This window comes from Cygnus atratus, chromosome 6, assembly GCF_013377495.2.
Source record: "Cygnus atratus isolate AKBS03 ecotype Queensland, Australia chromosome 6, CAtr_DNAZoo_HiC_assembly, whole genome shotgun sequence".
NCBI classification, from domain to species: domain Eukaryota; kingdom Metazoa; phylum Chordata; class Aves; order Anseriformes; family Anatidae; genus Cygnus; species Cygnus atratus.
Window position 1 is genome coordinate 27,051,410 of NC_066367.1, and position 20,936 is coordinate 27,072,345.

General features: G+C 38.9%; 1 protein-coding gene across 1 annotated transcript in view; it reads right to left on the bottom strand.

Annotated features, from left to right (window-relative positions):
* The window catches only part of PTPN4 (protein tyrosine phosphatase non-receptor type 4), a 115,676-nt gene that overhangs the window by 75,683 nt on the left and 19,057 nt on the right, over nt 1-20,936 (bottom strand).

Sequence of the window (20,936 nt, forward strand, 5' to 3'; positions counted from 1 at the left end):
TTCATTGTTAAAATTTCCATTACATACCAATAAAAAAAAAAAGAGTACTAAATTCATGGAATCCAACACTGCCTTACAAATTACAACACAACCTTATCCCAAGAAAGTCAGTCCTTTACTTATTGTCTATCGTCCACTCCCTCCCTAAGTTGTTGTCTCCTTTTTATTGTTTTTCTATTTTTAAAAAAAGATTCAGAACAGCATTTTCACTTCAAAAAGCATTATAATTGATGTGCATCATGGCTAATAAGCTCCCAATATCAGAGGTAATTAAGTAATTTCAGTGCAAAACAGCAAAAAAAAATCTTACACCAAAAATGCAGACAAACATGAACACAGCAAACACACAAAGACTTTGATGCATTATTCTGCAAGGCCTGTGTGTTCAGTGCATAAGTATTAGACAAGAAGATGTAGTGATAAAAATATTAGCATTGCTTTGTATTACAGTATGAATAGGTAAAGGTTTGTCGAAATACTGAACCTTCCACCTAGGTCAATTTGATTGTATTTATGTATTTAGTATGAAGAGACAAACAGTTCTTATTTTCCAAGTAAGGAATCGGGATCAACACAAGTCTGTATCTTGGGCTAAGCGCTGATAAACAAACACGCGAGTTGAAATGTTACTTTCACTTTTCAAAACCGAGTTTCTAATTGTCCTGCAACTGCTGTCCAGCAAAGAGCTTACGTGCATGCTCTCAGTATGCTGTTAGTCCTCTCCAACGGTAGCAGTTATATTCTTAAAAACTTTGCAGAATCAAGGCCTGTAATTCACTTAATTACACATTCAGCCAACTATTTCTACTTCCTTTGATAAGGGTGTAAGCAAACAAAGTTTCATAACCGAAGTAGAAAATATATAGAAATAATAAATTAAAATACCTTAAAAATTAGTAAAATATTCTCAAAACTGATTATAAAAATAACTTCAAAAATGTTCACAAGTTTGCTTCCTAATTTTGGTGATACGTGTAGGTGTGTACCAATGAATAAAGGAGAATTTAGGAGAGGACAACAATTATCCCAGCTGCAAATACAGTTGAGAACTTGCCTGGGTCACAACAGACATCTGTATACACAAAAGAATAGGTGTCACAAGTAAATGATAAATCTCTTCCTAAACAGTTAACAGCTTAGATACTTAGGCTCCTGTGGGAAAGTGGAAGACCAGGATTCAAGCCAGCGAATCAGGAGGGGCTGGGACTTTGTAGTTCAGCCTTCTTCCCACTGCCTGCAGTCAACATCCTGAGCGACTGCCCCGAAACTTACTGTCATATTTTGCTTTTCTAAGTAGGTCTGCAGCTCTTTCAACAAGACCACAAAGCTCAAGACAATAAATAAATAAATAAATAAATAAATCTTTTTGATGAAAATCCATCCTTGCAAAAAGTATCAGTTTTGACTTTATTCCAGTTACTATGACTTCAGAACTGCAATGTCATTTTCACGCTTAATTACAGCAAACTTCTCTTAGTTTTGATAAACCAATACAACAAACCAAGAAAGGATAAAGACACCAGGTAAACACACCAGCTACAAGCTGAACTCATGACTTTCAACAATAAAATCATGAAAAACGGTGTTGCAAGCATTCGAACTCCAAAGCAAAAAGTCCAACAAGAATGTACATGTCTGACAACTCATGAAGAAGCTGCTTCCACTCTACCTTCTAACTTCTCAAATCTAAAAGGCAGAAGAAACCCTGAACAGACGGGACCAGGTAACTCAGCCTCCGTATCAGTGATCTGAGCCAACAACATCATATTTCACAAATAATATGTTATGCCCTATTGACACCATCTAAAAGTCCATCACCTTAGTAGCTGTAACAATGTGAAAATCAGATTTAAGAAATCTTTAACAGTGCAGCTACACAACCAGTAACTCCAGCTGAGACTTTACAGTGGTTATTCACTTGTGAGCTGCATTAAAGAATGTTTTATAAAATGTTATTTTTTTTTTTAAAACAGTTTATCTACACCACAGAAATAACACTGACACACTTTTACCAGGATTTCAACAAATGACAAATCAAACAAGACACAGTGAAGGTTAGCACAGACTCCTTTCCTAAGCATACCAACACGAGTGCACAAAATGAGACTGTTCAGCTTACAAATATGTACTCCAGTCCACAAGAAACCATTTAATAGTGTGTTAGGACTCTCTTAACTCAACAAGCCACAGTTTAGCACCAGAAACCACCATGATTTACAGGAACAAAGAGCTGTTCCCATAAAGCCTCCTATTTTCTCCCTCTTTTTGTTCTCTTTGCTGATCAACACCAACACTTTCTTCCTTCCTCATTACTGCCTTAAACCAGACAGAAAGCAGCAAATTCACCACAGTGAACAAGCAGAAAATCTGCCCTCAAAACCCTTTAAGACCAAGCAAACATTAATTGTCCTTCGATGGACACAACCCACCGACCCAGCACGGTTGTTGCTGTAACACTGATGATTTTCACTCCAACCAACCAACACCATCGACCAGTTGCAGATGGTGATTCAGGCCTTCCTCCAATGTACAGAAATGAAATGGCCGAAGAACTCAAATGAGTTCTCTAGGGAAGCAGAAACTGGATCAGAAAAGTTCACCTAGCTTGAAGACCTAGATGGCAGGGCCTTCTCATTCTCTCTAAGGAAGGAAGAAAAGTACAGGACACACATACTGCTCCACAACCTGGAGTTTAGCATCTTCCTGGCGTGGAGCTCATGCTCACACCATGGTGGACACTAGTTATTTGCAAACGTTTTTGTCTTGGTCTTGATCTTTCAAAGTCAGGCAGTGAAGCATGTCCAACGCACAACACGTAGCAGCCTGAAGAGCCAGCCATCTTGTACTACACAGATTTCTTCCATCAAACTCAGAGGCTTCTACAGCTACAGGACACAGTTTTAAGACTAAGTATAAGAACAGAAATCCTGAAATACTTTGACAAAAGGGAAATATAACAGCCATGAAAGTAATAGAGAGGAAGGTGACAAAATACAGACTATTTTCTGCAAATGACATTCAAATGTACTCTTCCTCCACATGTCAGCAAAGAAACTATGCAAATGTGTAGGAATTACTTTAAAATGCCTTCACTATCACATGCACTTGGAAATATTCTTCCTTCTAATTTCTGTCAGGGCTATCACGCAACTGCTTTGTGGCCTATCATGTGAACACAAACCTTATTTAAACCTCTGCCAGCATATGTATATACAAAAATGATGCAGCTGCTAAGCACGGGCAGACCTTGCACCTACCAGTCTTACTGTGACACTTGTTTTACAATATAGCTGGCTCCTAAGCTTATCCATATCATCTTTACTACTCTTTTCTTCCAGAAATATACACCAGAAACACTAGTATTTTTCCTGAGCATCATTCTTGCTACACATTTTAAAAACACACTAGAAAAACAGTAAGATGACTAGCAATTACTCAATTAGTTATGAGACTATACACTAATTATCTGATTTCCCAGCAAAAACTGGGATATAAAGTGAGAAAACTGGCTAAAAACTCAACTACACTGGTTGTAGCTTTCTGAAGCAAAGATACGTTACAGCTGAAGTCAGCATGCAACAGGTAAAGAAGCTGCAAAGTGAAATCCACAGACCTAAGAGAAGAGGTCAAGCAAAAGGTCAGACTCAACCCGGAAAAAGTCTCAGAATATCTAATTTACACAGCAGCCTAACCTGAGCAAGGTACTACCGTGTGTGCACGTCATGGACACTATCATGGCCTCTCACACTAAGTAAAATCTTTTTATATATGCAAGTGGATTCATTAAATTGGATTTAAATTGGGTAAATCTTTGCATATGAAAAAGGTTTCTGCTTATAGTTTTTCAGCCTTCTGCTAAGCACGTAGCATTTAGACACTTGAATTAATAATCCAAAGCATGTGCTGCTACAGCAACTGGAGAAGGACAGAACTTGTGCAATGAAACTCCACTTACCTCTCAGGTCTATGGAGGGAGTAAGTTGCACATTTCCTGCCTGAGCTCAGGTTTCAAGTGATGAAGCAATTCTAGGGAGTGTTCCCTATCAAAGGGCAGAACATTCCTGCGATACTTGCTTGGTTAGGGCATTAAAGAACATACAGAAGCTTCAAAAGTCAGTTCTCAGCATCCTCTATTCTTTTATATAAAATATATAATAATATAAAATGACAATTTGCTTGGGCTTACAATAAACTAACCAATTCCAAGCAGCTTAACAATTAAGCAGTTGGTTAAGAAGATAATTAACTGAAATTTAAGTTTACCCAAAAGTGCAACTGATTTGCTGACTCAAAGTAAAAAGTTATTTTAATGAGACTTAGCATCATGTACTGTACACAAAGACAGCGACCCTAGTAAGGTACAGTAGGCACGTGAGCTTGCAAGGACATGAGAAATTTTCATGGCTAATCTAAAGAACCTATTACATTGACAGATTAAGAACACAGCTTTTGGAATGGTTTCCAGCTTGTTTAGAAGCTGGTATTTTAGCAACCCAGAAGACACCTATTTCCACGCTATAGCCCACCTGGTGATTTGGGTCCAACACATTACAAGAATTGGCTACAATAGTTGGAAGAGTAGGTCTGACTCATAGAAAACCCATATCTTCATAATGGGATGTAGTTTGATTGTATTAAATAGACTGCAGACCCTGTGGCTACTAGCATCATCCAGATAATCCATTTAACAGAAAAAATATTAAAAGCACAAAGAAAATCTTGAAGGTTTCTACAACGTATTACAACGTGTGACATTTCAAACACCAGGCTATATCTGTAACTCCTTTGTACTCACTTTCATATACATTTACCAAGAATATGGTTAGTGAACTATATTAAATGATTTAGACAAAAACAGTTTGAAAATACAGAACATTAGCTGATAGCCCATTATTTTGAAGGAAGTCCACATTAGCCCAGGGAGTGAAAGTTCAAATTTATCTTTCAAAAATTTGCTTTGAAAGCTATCAACAATTCTGATGTAGCACACAGCTACAGGGCATTCCTTATAAGCAAAATCAGAGCAGAAATGCATTTTCAATTCAAATGAATCAAGCCATATACTACAGTCCTGAACTCTGAACTTTTTATATTTTATTCATTTATTCCTGCATTCTGCTGACCAAACAATGGAAAGTATTCCAGATTTTGAAAGCTGATACTTAATCTTTGGGTTATTTCACTTTGGTGTCATGAGGTCCAAGCTAGACTTCTGGCCAGTCACCCAGCATCAATAATGATTCTGGGCTCTATAAAAATCTTGTGTTTATTTTGTAAGTTTATTAATTATCTGAAAAACAGATATATTAATCAAATCCATTCTCCTTAAGGATAATGGTAGCTTTACATGAGTGTATCATATGGTCACTGATAAAAAACTTCCTAAAACATCCATTGGAAAAGAGAGAGAGGTCATTTTCCAATGAACTGTGACAGTTGCAGTGACTACGGAAATGAAGCCCAAGCATGCTTCATTCAGTGTTCCAACATTCCCAAAGAGCTGAAAGCCTTCCACTCCTGAGAGCAATAACGAACAACTGACCTACATGCCCCCAAAACGTCCATATCCTCACCTGCATCTCAACAAGAGAGATCCTCTTATATTCTCCTCTTCCACATCCTCGATCCTCACACACACACAGCCAGAGCTAACACAGAAAGCATTAATCCTTAAAATTCATCTAACGGTTTCTGACAGCTTTGGGCCCAAAGTTTAACACCCGAGAGAAAAGAAGTTTAGCCACTCTCCTCCACCATCAGCTTCCAAGAGAGCTCGTTCTCCTATACGTGAGCTAACAGACAATTAGTATTTTACCACCCAGTTATTCAGGTAAGTTTCTAAAATTGTTAATTCACCTTTTTATGAACATGTGGCTTTCAGGGGGTTGGTTGTGGATTTTGGTACAGACTTGACACCTAATTTAATAGGTACTCAGTTTAAAAATTATTTGAGGACAACTTTCTTAAATGAACACCTCCTTGGATAATGACTCAGTCTCCTTTGAACAGAGGTTTCAAATCTTGAGCAACTGCTGTGAGATATCAAGCAGCATTTTCACAGTTATAATCATGTAATTACTAATAGTGACAAAAGATTAAATGCACAGCATCTTGCTCCATTACTACACAAATTGTATTCTTTCCAATATATATATACTTATATATATATATATATTTATATAAACTAGTATTTGGTCACCCTATACAGTCAATCTGTTAGGTAAAGCTGGAGGACACATAGCAGAACACAAATCAGTTCAGTAGTGCTGCAGCCATCTACTATTTCACCTGAAAAATAAACCATTTCGACAATCTGATCATTCCCTCCCCTTCTCCCTTCCCCCAAGAACAAGAGCACAGCTAACAGAAAAGCCTATTATAAATGATGCTTCTGACTAATTAAATGTCAATACTCATTATGCTGGAACTGCTGTATGCCCAATGAAAAAGTCCTCTCAAATTCAATTGCTCACTTTCTCTGCTTCGGGTCTGAAATATGACAGTATGGGAAGTCTGGGAGCTGCTTTATCTTCTCTCCTATAAGTAACATTTCAGGAAACGCAAAGATGGGAAGATAAACTTCATTAATCTGAGATTACAATACTTATTGGCACAGTGTAGAAGTAATACTAGTAAAAAAGTAGTTCCTAGAAACTGTGCCATAACCCTGTCAATTATTTCGAAACTAAAACATTTATGCCCTCCCATTCTATGCCATTTTTTCACGTGAAGAAAGCAACTCTTCCACCCTTGCTAATCAGGACTCAAGATCAGTCTTGGCCTGAGGAGACATTAGAAGTCTGTGTAGAAAAAAATACAAATACATATACAAATAGAATACTATTTCTATGTGAATGCTATTTGTAAGTAAATAGAATACTATTACTTACACTGAATAGCTCAACATGGTTCATTTTAAACCCATTTTTATTTTTAAATTTATTTTGTCCACACCATATTAGAACTGACAACCTGACAAATACAATATACCCACAGGTACCCTAATAAACCAGAAAAGACCACTTATCCCTGTATTAAGGCATTTTGCATTCACAACTTTCTATAAACAACCAGCACCTATAATTATCTCCAGGAGCCACTTGGATCACAGTGCAACAGCTCTACAGAACAGCTTTGGAAAGACATACCATGGTGAGAGGAGAGAGCATGCTGCTGAAGCTAGAACCACCTTTAAGCATATTGGTATAGTTTAAAGCCTGTAACATGAAAACAGATGCTGTGAATTTGCAGGAAGTCAGGGGAGGGAAGACAAAAGGTCAGAATAAGTAAGAGATCATTACCAGACGTTATTGGATGGGCCCCCTGTGGACATTAGAGACATCAGGGAGGCCAGAATACTAAAACGACCATATTTCACAGCTGACAAAAGCCAATTTCAGACCAGGGAGAGGCCCTGCCCACCCCACCTTCCCATACGATGTTCCTGCTGTAAGCTCACAGCAAGCACCGGCTACAGCCATGCCCAGCCTGGGAGCCAGCTGGAGCCACATGGAGGGGGCAGCGCTTGGCTGCGGTCACTGCATGGCTCCACGGCCACTTAAACCAACAAAGAAGCACACGCGGAGTGAGCAGCAGCCCACACTTCTGCTGGAAAAAGGAGTTTAGAATGGAAAATGGCAAATCTAGTAGGGAAAAAAAATGAAACTACCTATGTAAAAAACAAAACAAGAAACAATCAAACCCCGTAGCAGACCAAACCTTGCGTAAGGGCAGAAGAGGATAAAGCTGCCTGCACAGAGAACTAGGAAGAGGAGTGTTGCTCAAGTATCACCGAATGGTGAATTTAACTATCCCTCTATTGTAAAAACATTACAAAATAAATACACAAGTGTATTGATCAAGCATAAACCACCTTGTTTCCTACTATGCAGCTGTCAGCTCATGATAATTGGAGGTTTTTATCATTTGCATAATTTTATCAGGAATGAACAGAAAAACTTTCCAAAGTGACTTCCATCTCCAATGATTTAAAGTAGATGAGATCAGAACCCGCCCTTATTTGAAAATAGCCTTAAAAATGGAAATCCATGATCCTAACACAGATGATTAGTAATGCAACTCTTCCCATTCCTGGAGCTGGACCTCTTATTTTGGTTTCATGACTCAATCCTATAATAAGATTTAATACATGGAGATTATAAGAAAACATTACCAAAATACCTTCCGATAGAAACTTCTCAAAATAAACTTGCAGTAATTTTTTATATGTGTTCCCCAAACTAGGGTAAATAGTTTTAAATAGTTTTTGTCATTAAAAAGAAGTTCTGGTTCCCATGCAACTCTAAAATCAGGAAGCCTAAACTCTTTACTAATCAAAAGAAAGAGGGTTGAAATCAGTGGAAGTTCAGATAGACTAAAACAAGAAGCTGCATTTTTAACATTAAGAAGCCAAGAGAAAGAAATTAAAATAAAAACTGCTCATTTTCAACAGCAGAATACACCTAAGTAGATAAAACAGAGGAAAAACACCAAACACGGTACAGTTGCATGTTAGAACTTGTATGTGTTATGCATGTGACTGTAAAGGAACACAAGTCACACATTCTATATACCCTACAAGCCTCACCCACAATTATTTGAAGGCAACATTAACAGAAAATGTACCAATGGGAAAAACCTGTGGGCTGGTTATTAACCACTTGAGCATCCACAGATCAACAGTGCTGCATGCAGTAGGATCTGCAAGTCCAGGGCAGCTCCAGTACTAGCTCTAGTGTCTAGAACTAGTGTCTACTTCTAGTTCATGTGTCTTGTGAAGTCTTTGAAGCTGAAGGCAGTCTGAATTGAAAACAAACTGGCAAAATTCAGAAAAAGCTTTTATTCTACTCATAGCCAACTTCAAGTTGAATTTTGGCTGGCACTGGAACTGAAGTATTAGACAGAGGGAGGAAAGTTGTCTGTGTATATTCTGTTCAGAGTAACTAAACCTAAGCCAAATTATCTTCAATAGACTTAAACATAGCAGATGCTAATTCTAAGGCTGAATATAACTAATTGGACAGTCTCCATCAAAATTAGTTTTTAATCAGAAATGCCACTTCCACAAAATAGAAATTTTCACATGGAAAATTTCAGTTTTGCCAAAAAACACCGATTTTCCGCTGGGAACATTAAAATAATGGCTGTCTGGCTACCTGCCTGGAAAACTCTTGTCAACTTCACTTCTTCCTCCAGCAAGAAACACGCCAAGGAAAGTCTTCGAGCAGCGCTGCCCAGAGAAGTGACCTCACTCCATCCGTGCCCCTGGCTCTCAGCTCCGTCTCGCGCTCCTGCCCGGAGCACCGGACACTCAGCTGCTCCCCAGCTGTGGGCCCCGGGGTGCAAGACCGCAGCAGTTCCCCCTTTGGCTGCTCTCGGGCTGCACACTGGAGGCAGAAGCCAGAGCCCGGCTCTGACCCAGAGCTAAAAAGCTCTCTACCCAGGGGGACAGCAGGTTTGCTGACAGACCTGCCCAGTAGCAAAAGAATCATACTATTCATAGCATCCCAAATCCGAAGTTTTCCTTTTACGCCCTCCCGCCCCTTTCGCATTTTTGCTACTTCAACTTCAACCCAGTCTTAGATAAGTACTTTTCTGACTCACCTCTGCCTCCTCTCAAAGATTTTCTTTATAGGAAACAATTTCCATTTTCAAGCCAGCTCAAAAGGACTAGAAGTTCACAATGATTTGAGTGAATCTGGCAAAGAAAATATCACTCAAGTTCAAGTGACTAAGCAGCTAAATCTGAAAATCATTCACCTGAAATGAAATGGGGGAAAAAAAAAATCACAATTTGGGGTAGTTTTGTTTCATAAGCAAAGTATCTCAAAGAGGTCTACGCTCCCCAAATTTGTAAGGTTTATAAGCCTGCTCTGCAAAAGGATAATTTTTATAGATCTTGTCCAGAAAAAAGACAGCACAATTCCATCTGTATTTCTTATGAAGTATAACCAACAGTTGCAGTTATGAAGTACAAACCAACAGTGTCCCAAAGCCGTGGCATACTGACCTCAACCACGGCGTGCTGTCAGGGATTATGACATTATTAAAAGTTAGACTCAGACTGCAGGCTCCATATACTCCTCCTCATACATTTGAAGTTTCATAAATTATTTATGTACAAAATTGATTGTAGTTTAATGAGTGTGAAGAAAAACTACACTCACATGCATTTCTAACAGTTATCTAAAAATGCTTTTAATTAGCTTCAAAAGATGGAAATCCACCCCAAACTGACAAATTTACAGAAGCATGCAAAGCTTCCGTTAAAAAAAAAAAAAAAAAAAAAAGGTACTAGAAGAAAAGATAATGCAAGAGAATAGCAAAGACCCAAATTTATATAAAACGTAAATAATTCTTACTAGGCTTTATCAAAGTAGACTTTTGGAAAAAATCAAATTGGTTTTGTTTGTTTGTTTCTGAATATCACTGTTTTGTACCTTTTGGCTTCGTTCTTTATAGAATTGCATAGTATTAGTTTGAAGTTTCCACAAAATTAACAAAAACTACAGTAGTTACTAATGGAGTGGAAAGCAACAGCACACTGTCAAGGCTAACTCTGAAGATACTGAAAAAAAAAGCAAAAACAAAACAAAACAAAAACACTAGAATCCCACAGCCTAAAAGTAAAGGCAAAAGTTGCATGTATACAACAAACAGCCACAAAACCTAGAAAGAATTTTTAATACAAACCCACCAAATGAAGTCACACCATGTTACCCAAGTGAAAATAAAATTCAGTGATAAAATCTGTACTTACATACTATTCATCTCAGCCCAGACAGTTAAATATCAGACATTAATAAAAAGTATCTGACCTCCAACTAGATATAATAGTGAATTAGTTCCCAGATGAGGGGCATATGTTTTCTATGTAGAAATATTTATTATCATCGCATTTCATAAAACATCTGATTGAGAAAAATTATCTGAACATTCTGCTTGGAACTGAAAAGTTCTAAAATCAGCACAAAACCAACGAGCAAGATACTGTTGGTTTGAGATGAAATAATTCAGTTATTCTATGATTTACAGAATTTCCAGTAGGAAAACAGCTGCTCCTCAGGAGCACTCACATTCAGCAAAACAACAGACTTTAATGCTTGTCACATGGGCTCTGTTCAATATGAAGTTTCATGCCCGCTGAAAAGAAGCAGGAACAGAACAAAGTTACAAGCCAGTTAACCTTAAAATTAAGCAATAAAAGAAACTTATCACAGCTCCAACTGGAATAAAACAGTTGAGAAGGACAAGTGAACACACAAGCAGAGTTAGCATGCGATGAAGCTAAAAAGCAACAGGCTATTAAAAGGAGAAAGTTCTACAAAATTATAAAAGGCTATTATAAGCCTTATGCCCCACTACTATTTGTCACACCACTATTTATGGTTTCTCTCATGTATTTACCACTTTTAAGCGAGAACACCAGCCTGAATGCAGTTTAATCGCCTGCATAACACGGGGTCTTCAATTTCATTTACTTACTTCTACACTGCGCCTGGGAAGTTTCATCTGGCCAAATCGATTTCCTGATAAAAGGTAGCAGACACCTCCTGCAACAAACCAGCAAGGGAAGAGCTCATCACCTCTGACGATACCTTGACTGTAATTAAATTACCTCTTAATCTTCTTCATAAAACAGCCAGCAGTCTGCAACTCTCCTGCTGAAACCTATCCTCTGCCTCTAAAACCATACATTGGTCCGACCCCCAACCCAAGACCCTTCGCCCTCAGCCCTGAAGCAGGGACGAGGTTTTCCCTGGCCAGCACCGGCAATGCCAGCCAGGCCGTGGCCACAGCCCAGGAGGGAAGCCCACACATCAACACGGCAAACTTGCTCAAACTCATGGTAGGAAAGAACAGACCAAATTTTTGTTGTTGATTTTACTTTTTAAACTAAGTCTAACTCTAAGAAAACCATGTCAACAGAGGTAGTTAGATATCTAGCCACTAAACTTCCATTAAATGAAACACAGATCAACTCTTCCACTTCTTACTTATAACTGATATTTGCTTATAATAAAATAACCTAACCATAAAAGTTTACCTCAGAAGAAGCCTTAATCAAATGATTAATTTAGCTTTATGTGCCACAGTGAAGTTCACCCTACTCACGTCCAAAAATTTGCTGTTAAAGAACGAATATATGCTATTTTAATGTTCAACTGGAGAGAAAGTGACATCTTAGCCTTATCTTTTTCCAGTGTTTTAAAGAATAAGGAGATAGCATTGCATTCCTCTTTGAAGCCAAACAACTGAAGCAGCAGACTGGTTTAGGAGCCTTCAGTCCCAACTAATTCACCTTCCAACATACAGAAGCCTCTCGTTTCTACTGAAAATGAGCTTTAAGCAATAAGGAGTTACTGCCCTCCCCAAATGTCTACCTGTTCCAAGCTCGTAGCAGAAGTGCCAAGCACGTGAAGCGCGTGACGGTTTATGAAAAACTGAGAGCAGAGCCCCAGCGCCAGCCTCAGTGAGCACGTTTACAGCAAAGTTGCTGTGCTACAAATGCCAGAAAGGGAATTCACAGTCAAAATTAAAAGGTTAACTCAGATCCGCAAGGGAATAAATAACTAAATACTTATTCATAACACAATCTATTTCCAAATACTTATAAGGAACCCACGTTTTACGCCGCTGAACTGTAACATGGCCTGTATAAAACCTCCCTGCCACCGGATTCATTGCTCCTGCACAAGTGGAGGAATTCCACCTCCAAAGCCATCTGATGAGCTTCTCCACAGGACAACAAATACGATACCAAACCTTTAATATGTGGAAATTCAGTACAAACCAGTATGTAGAGAGCTGACATTTAGCCAAAGCCCCTATCAAAGACAAGGAGATAACTCTGCACCACACAAATGAAGAAAGAAAATGATGTTGCTGTGTTTACACCCAGGAAGTAACTACGCCCTCAGGTGCACCTGTGGTCCATGCCAAACCCAGTAAAGGACTTCAGTAAAGGACAGCAGGTTTTCTGACTGGCATTTCAGATTATTTTAGAGGAGAACAGTTAACTTTTTAGTTGCATACGTACTTGCATTGGTACAATAATTGACAAATATTTTTAAATAATAAAAAATCCTCATCATCAGCACCCTGGACAAACATCATGCTCTCTTTTCAGAGTAGGATACCAGTGCTAGTAGGACTACAGTAAATGTTTTAGGTGTTGATGACTAAATTTACTAAATGACCCATACTTCCAGCATGCACTGGTACGGGGAGATGTGAATCCCTGACAAACTGAAATTCCTCCAAGACCGTGGAGCCAAAACAATTTGAGTCTTTTGACAGAAACAATAAATGCAAATGCCCCTAATGAAGAAAAGATGGGCAGAACGAACCCAAGTTTCTCAGCATCTTGTCCCTTTTGTAAAGGTGAGAATGAAAGCCTTCACTGCTTTCTACAGAAGTAGTAGAAGGGAAGCTGCTAGCAAGTGAAGTCATCACTTCCTTAAATACCTTTCCTTTGAGGCTATCAGCAAGTATTTTCTTTCTGCTCAAGGGCCAAGCAGTCAACATTTTGGGACAGATTCATTTCCTTTTTCTAAAAGGGAACAGAAGCTACTGTGAAAAAACAAACTCTCAAAATGCAGAGCACAAATTAGAGTTTGTGCCTCTGAATAATGCCATGTGCAAGAGACTGTTGATGGTAGGAGGATGGCGCATCCAGAACTTGTCCTGGTGTTGGCCATCCCAAAGTCACAGGCAGTCCTTAGAGAAAAGTTCACCATCAGATCACGTTTGATTCGATTAGATCCAGCAGTGCTAACTTACACAGCAATTACACAAAAAAAAAACCATTAAGTTGCACTTTCTCATTAATTAATCCCTTCTCTGATGTGTGGGGTATTCTAAGAAATTCTCTGAGCACGTTGATAGCCACCGGCAAAGCCTGCTGAAGTCCTCCTCCTGTATGAAGTTTCCATGGCATGACATGAAGGTGACCAACTGTGTCAACCAAAACTACCATACAGACGAATAAAAAGATTAACAAAAAACAAAGAAGGAAGTCAATCAACTACTACAACAGATAAAAGAGCAATAGAAAAAAGCTTTGACACAAGCAACACCCTAACAAACAACAAACTGTACCTGTGAGATCAACTCAGTAAGCAAAACTCAAAAGCAATGAAAATGAAGCAAGTTTTATGAAGAACCTTGCTTAGTTTTCCAAATGCCCAGAGTAAGCTCTTTTAGAGATTTTGTTTTATTTAAAGGAAAACATGGTCGTAAAATTTGTCACTAAAATTCTTACTTATGTTTTATAAAGTCACAATAAAAAGGCTATGGCTCTTATAGTCAAACATATCAGCACAGGCTTGCAGAGAAATGAAGATAAATTACAATAACAAATATTTCAATTATTTTATGAATGCTGTTGTAGATGACAAAAATCCTGTCAGGTTGATAATATAAAGAATAATTTCTCAATATACCTCTCATTCTATAAGTACAGATACGGTCTCTCTTCAGAATACCATTCTTCTGTGAATATTTGACAGCAAGTGCAAAATTTTTGTCTGGACAAATGCATGTTATCATATGAGAGAAATAATAAACAACAGTGGACTGCGCACATAAGTTTGTGTGTGCTGGTTTTCAGCTATTTAAATGTGGCTACTAATCACACTTTAAAAGTTATTACGGCATCATTACGCAATTTAAATAATATACTAATTAAATATTCTTAAAGTACCCTGGCTGTTGTTGCTCAGTGTTGTTTGCCCAGAAAGACAGGTACAAACATGGGTCCTATAGGTTACAGATTCACAAGCTGATGCAGCAGTCATGCTGAAACTACAAGGATAATTATTATTGAAACCATCAGCTCTGTACCATTTCTTTTCTTCCTTCAGGTATTTCAGATCTCCTCCATGTCCTTCCTTTACTTTTCAAGGCTGTGATGAACCCCTTTTGGATTGTTATATTCCCTTCGCATCTCAAATCCTTCTCTACCTCATATCCATTTCTCTAATCACCTCTCAACTTTTCTTCTCTGGCCTACTCCATCTTTGTCTTTACCATTCCCTACTCCTTTGGGGCAGGCACAGAAGATGGAATAGCCACAGAAATTACCAGAACATCCCCCAGGAACACAGAAAACCAAGCATACCACCTGGAGGCAAGAAGGGAAACTGTAGCCAGAGAAAAACCATGCCCAAATCTGCTCCAAACATCCAAGGGTAATGCCACATACACCTAGATTAAGAGTAACACCGCAGGTATAAGGTGCCTGATGGACGCTACTGAAATGCTTTCCATGTCATCATGAATGGAAAGGATGGATACAACACCTTTGCCTACACAGCATTATAAAATCTTTAAATGGCTTTTCCGTTTCACAGAACTTAAGCTGAGGTACAGAGAGATTCCAGTAGCTTTCCAGCAGCTACGATTTTCTGATACCTAAAAAAGGAAACTTACAGCCTGTACCAGCATCAAGAGACACTCAGAAGACAAAAGATTACATTCATTCTTACTTTAAAGAGGGCCTACTGCACAAAGCACATTGAGAAGGACCAGCTTAACCACGTACAGATGCATCTAGGAATATGGCACTAAAGGAGACGAGCTCTGAGCCGGCACACCGCCACTGCTCCAGTCGGGCACTACGTTTAAAAATGCTTTTCATTCATGTGCCTCTGCAGTCAGGTCCAATTTGTCTTACACCCCCTTCTCTAGGCACTCTTATAATTAAACAAACGATCCTCTCAGCTTCCCCAATCTATTTGCCACCTTCTGCATTACGTGACAGAAAGTGAAACTTCTACTTCTTACAGAGAACCACTATTTTTTGCCCTTAAATGCAAAGACAACATGAAAAAAAAATTAATGCTATTATGTGACTTTTTATATTAAGGCGTCAGTAATCGTCTCAGGCTGCTTATTGCAAAGTTTTTTCATTATCTGGAATTCATATCCTTAAAAAAAATAGGGTAAACTAAAAGCTTTTTCACTAATAGCTAAGCTATATTATCTTAGAAGCACAGTTTGTTTATACTGCCTATGGAAAATATTATTTCTCCCAGCTGCTGTAAAAATAGGTTCTCAGGCTTTAAACAAAATTGAAATTTTCTTATCTAATACCACCATAGGGTATAAAACCAAAACATCTTATTGATTTTGGTCAATTTTAATTCAATTTTCCATGCTGAATTAATACCAACATTACCCCAAAACATATTTCTGAATTTTGAACATAAGAGTCATTTGAATTCCTTAAGTTGTGCCTTCCTGTGTACATCCTGTACCACTACCTCAACTCTACAAATTTGGTCTTTGCTATAATGGAGTATTACAACATGCATGCAGTCTAACACTACTGAAGCACTCTTGAAGGCATCAACTCTACCATCCCAGAATTAAAAGGCTAAAAAAGGGACATATGGCAGGATATGGAATGCGCATATTGAGAAAGGAATCAAGTAACTCGGTTCTTCTGTTCCCCAGTCTCTATTCACATGCACATTGTGCTGCAGATGTTCAGAAGCAACATTTTCTCAAAACAGAGACACGAGCATCACACAAGCAATGACCAGCTTTGCTGACAAGATGCAATTACTCTCCTAAATAGCAAGGTGTTTTCATCAGGGTATCTCTGATCAGATTCAGCTCTCCTGGGGCACCAATTCTCTCACTACAAGAAGTGCTTTAAGTAAGACCCTTAGAAATGTCAGTATTTCCAAAAATACACTGGTAACCTGAGTTAGCAACAAGTTCCACCCTACCAAAGATGTAGGAGACAGCCCAGAATTCAGGTCACAAACATTCAAAGAGAGCTAAGCCAAAACCAAACCGCTAGCCCTCAGTTCTGTTAGCCCAGTAAAGTCCTTCCTGACACAATTAGAGGATCCCTGGCAGGGATGAACAAGCTTGGTGTATCACAAAGAGGTCAATAACTTCAACCCACAAGCTAGGGAGGACCCTTTTCCCATTACAGAGGAGTAAACCGGCAAGCAGGTATAGAAATAGGATTAATAGCATACAAAGGAGAGCTGAATACAAACTATTTGTGCTAAGATTCTGAGGAGCACTCAAGCTGACGATGTTGATTGTACCTTGTGAAATGCAGCACCGTCCTGGCACTAGCAGCACTGACCACGGGACAAGTACACTCCAGCAAGTACCTCTGGCTGTGGCTTGGCGAACACTGACTAGTCATCTAGACAAGACTACGCACAGAAAGGTTGTTGAAATGGGCTGCCAACATCACAGAGCTCTCCCACAGCCTCAGAACTGTCAAGAAACTGAGTAAATACTGATAACGCCCTGGCCCGCTGTGAAATTGTTGATGTTTCCTGTGGAAATGCGTGACAACAGCATGTAGTTTATTCCCTGTACCACAACAGGGAAGGCATCCCATTACTAGAAGGGGTTTTGTGGCTCTAGGAAGCAACAAAAAGAGCAAAACCACACAGATCTGTGGGTCCTCTCACAGCCCTGTAAACATTTGAGAAGTCCCAAATTTGTCCGGGGCCAGAAAGGATATTCTGCAGGTCCATAAACTGGAGTCTGGGAAGCCAGAGAACAGAAGAGATGCGGTTCCAGCTGGATCTCTCCGCCTCTGAGCACAGCAAAGGGGCTGTCGTGGGCACTATCCACCCCAAGTGAAACACGGTCAGACAGTGCCATGCAGCATGCCGCCCCTTCGGCAGCGGTGGGGCGGCCCAGAAGGGAGGAGAGGAATCTTTGAGTGTTCTTCAGTTTTGGTAACTGAGAGGAAAGAAACGAAAAAGCTTGTCCTTTCCAGATTCAGTCGATGTCAGGAAGCTCTGGCAATTTCTTAATAACAAGCATGTTGTTAAGTGTCTCAGTCAGAGACAACGGTAATGGTAAAGAGTTTAACACCACCACCGCCTTATTCCTTTGAAAAGTAGCTCCCACTCTTCAAGGGCCAGCACTGGACATTTATTTACCAGAAGCTCAGAGAAAGAATTTCTCACCAGCCAGGAGTATGAGGAATTGGCAATATCCATCCAAAACGCGCTGTTCTCAAACTCTGGAAGCTGGAACCCAGAGAGCAAAAATCCCTGTTATTTAGTGCAAGACCAGCAAGAAGTTCGTGTCTGCTAGTGACAGGCAGGCAGACTGCTAGAAGCTATTCTGGTTCTTTAAGAAGAAAGTAACATTAACATTATTAAATAACAGACATGTCCATCTGTCCTATGAAAGTATATAAAGAGAAGCACAAATTAGAATTTCTTCACAGTGTTAGATCATCTGCCTTTCCCTAAGAAAATCTGCTGAAAAAACAGAGAGAAATGAAGAGGTGCCAACTAGACTGAACAAGTGCTGACAGAGCTCATGGAAGTGCAGAAAAATCTCATCTAGCTCTCAAGAAACCCAAAATAAGTAACTGAAGAGCACAGACATCCAAGCCCACCGTTTACACATTCTTTGTGGTAGGCTTTGTTTTTTAACAAATATGTAGGTTATGCTCCATGCGCATCTCTGGCACATGGTGGTCACTCCAGCAAAGTAACTTGCATCTGTGAACGGCCAAAAGTGATTTTGCCACTTTACACCACATAAGCCATTTTGTAAGCTTGCTGTAACTCTCCTCTGAAACATGGTATGGGAAGATGGAGTAGGAGTAGCCATGCCGTCCTTACATTGCAAGTTTCAATAATATCACAAATCTGTTTTTTACATCTCATCTTGAAATTCCACAGCATGTTGAATTTTTAATCTGAACCACAAGTGATGAGAAAGGTCTTAAAATTATACTTGTTTGAAAATTTATCTGAAATTCACTTTTGTACTCAGCTTGTTTCTCAATTTTTTTTGGCTTCTCCAAGAAGTTCCTCTCAGTTTGCTATTGAATATGGTCAGGAAATTTAAGAGAATAAAAAAATGTTCTCCAATATACCTATATCAGGTTTAGGGATCGGATTTAGGGGAGATCAGAGAGCCTTTACTTAAATGCCAATTTTCAGAATAGCTGCAGATTAAATTATGACATCTATGGAAAGTACACAAAATCTAGACAAGGCAGCAGGGAAGAAACATACAACTACTTGACAGTAACGTTTAGGTAAAGAAAACACAATGACCATCTCCATTCAAGAAAAATATTACCTCAGGAACCAGCAGAGAGCAGCTCCTGAATGAAGACCATGCCTTCTTTTCAGCAGGGGAAAGACAACAGTGTTCAGGGGCTCATGGAAAAGAACTCACAGTAGGATCCACATCGGGAGGTACCAGCAGCACAGCAGAAGGTGTAAAGAAGGTGTAGAGAAATCTTTTGGGAGAAGGTGTAGAGACGATAGGACATAAAGCCACAAAAAAGTCATTTATTTATATTTTACCTGCCACAGAAGAGTGTTTTCCGTTTCTGTTTTGGGGATATACTTAAAGAGATCAGTACTCAGTAATTCATTTTCATCAAGGCAGTGCATCAAATGCTGGTATTAAAGTTTGGAAAATGACCTATTTACTGAGAAAACTAACACTGAATGATTGCCTATGGTCTGAGTGAGCATGTTTGTCTCTGTGTTAGCTTAGATTTTTGTTTTACTTCAGCGTTTGATCTTTGAAAGATGCAGATTGATGCTTCTGTCCTAGAACAAAAGGAAATTCTGAAGGTCAATAAACAGGATTATGGTAGCCAGAAAGAAGGCAAGGACACCATGATAAACTATAGCTCATATGATTGACCAGAGGGTAATTAATATCATCTCTTCCTGAAAGAGTGTACACAGCTGAATACCAAAGCCAAGCTGCAGAAATTCTGTATTACTGGAGCATATCACACTGTTCAAGAACACTGACTTTCCTGGTTTGTTTTTCCAGGTTAAAAGTAAATAAAGGAACAGAAGGAATACAATTTATGAATTTTTGAAGAACAACAAAAAGATATTTTTATTTTAGCTGAAACATTTTGACACTTAAACACACGCAGATGCACTACTACATATGGTCTTAGATCCAGCCAAAACATTTACCTGACACTGTCCATGCAGAGTTGGACTTAGATGTAATTTCATATTGTTTGTGGGCCTCGACCTAGGCTCAGATTTGAAAATGTCCGGCTTTGTAAGTAATTTAAATTCAAATGTGTATTTCAACATTTCAGAATCATTTTTTGTAGAGCACACCCCAACCCCACAAAAAAGAAACACTTTTATGCTGCTATTAATAACTTAGTTATTAATAACTGTAGACTAATGTAAGAGCAACTTCCAGACCAAGGAAAGGGGGGGAATTTTAGTGCATTTGTTTACAAAGACCATCTTGTGATTTCAGGGACATGAAAAACAAAATTATTTGTTGTGAAGGTATCTGGTCCCTGCTGGAAAGGCACTATGAAAGCAGATAAGGTTATAGGATATCTTTTGTTGCCAATCAAAATGGTTTAGGTCTTTAAAATTTCATACTAAATGAGCATCACACTGTGCTGTTTTGGAAAACTACTGATTTAAATACTCTTTTGCAACTTAACTATCCATTCCCAACAGCTTATCAGTCTAAACCTTATCTTAATTATTTAACAGGTATTTCCAAATGATGGTACAGGTTTGACTTATGATGCGCACCCAAATGGTTTAACCGTGTTTTTTTCAACCCTGCCCTGAGGATGCTCCACCTCCTGTGCATGCTGAGAAATACGGGCTTCTGCTGATGTCCTTATTGATCAGTTTTAATGAGAAGAGATGAACAAGCAGCTGTGGAAAATGCACTAAACAATATGAGGGAGAGGGAGAAAGATTAAGGAAAAAGGCAACAGAGATTGAGATTTCAAGAAGACGTGATCATGACAGAGACTGTTAGGCTTTATTCTGATGAACTCGTTATTTTGCCATAGCCCAGCAATGTTAGCTAAAGCAGCATTCCTGACCTACTCCTGTGTCTGGCCTCTTGTTTCCAGCCTTGCATCATCCTCTCCCTGCTGCTGACATAGCCATTTGTACAGCCATATGGTAAACCAG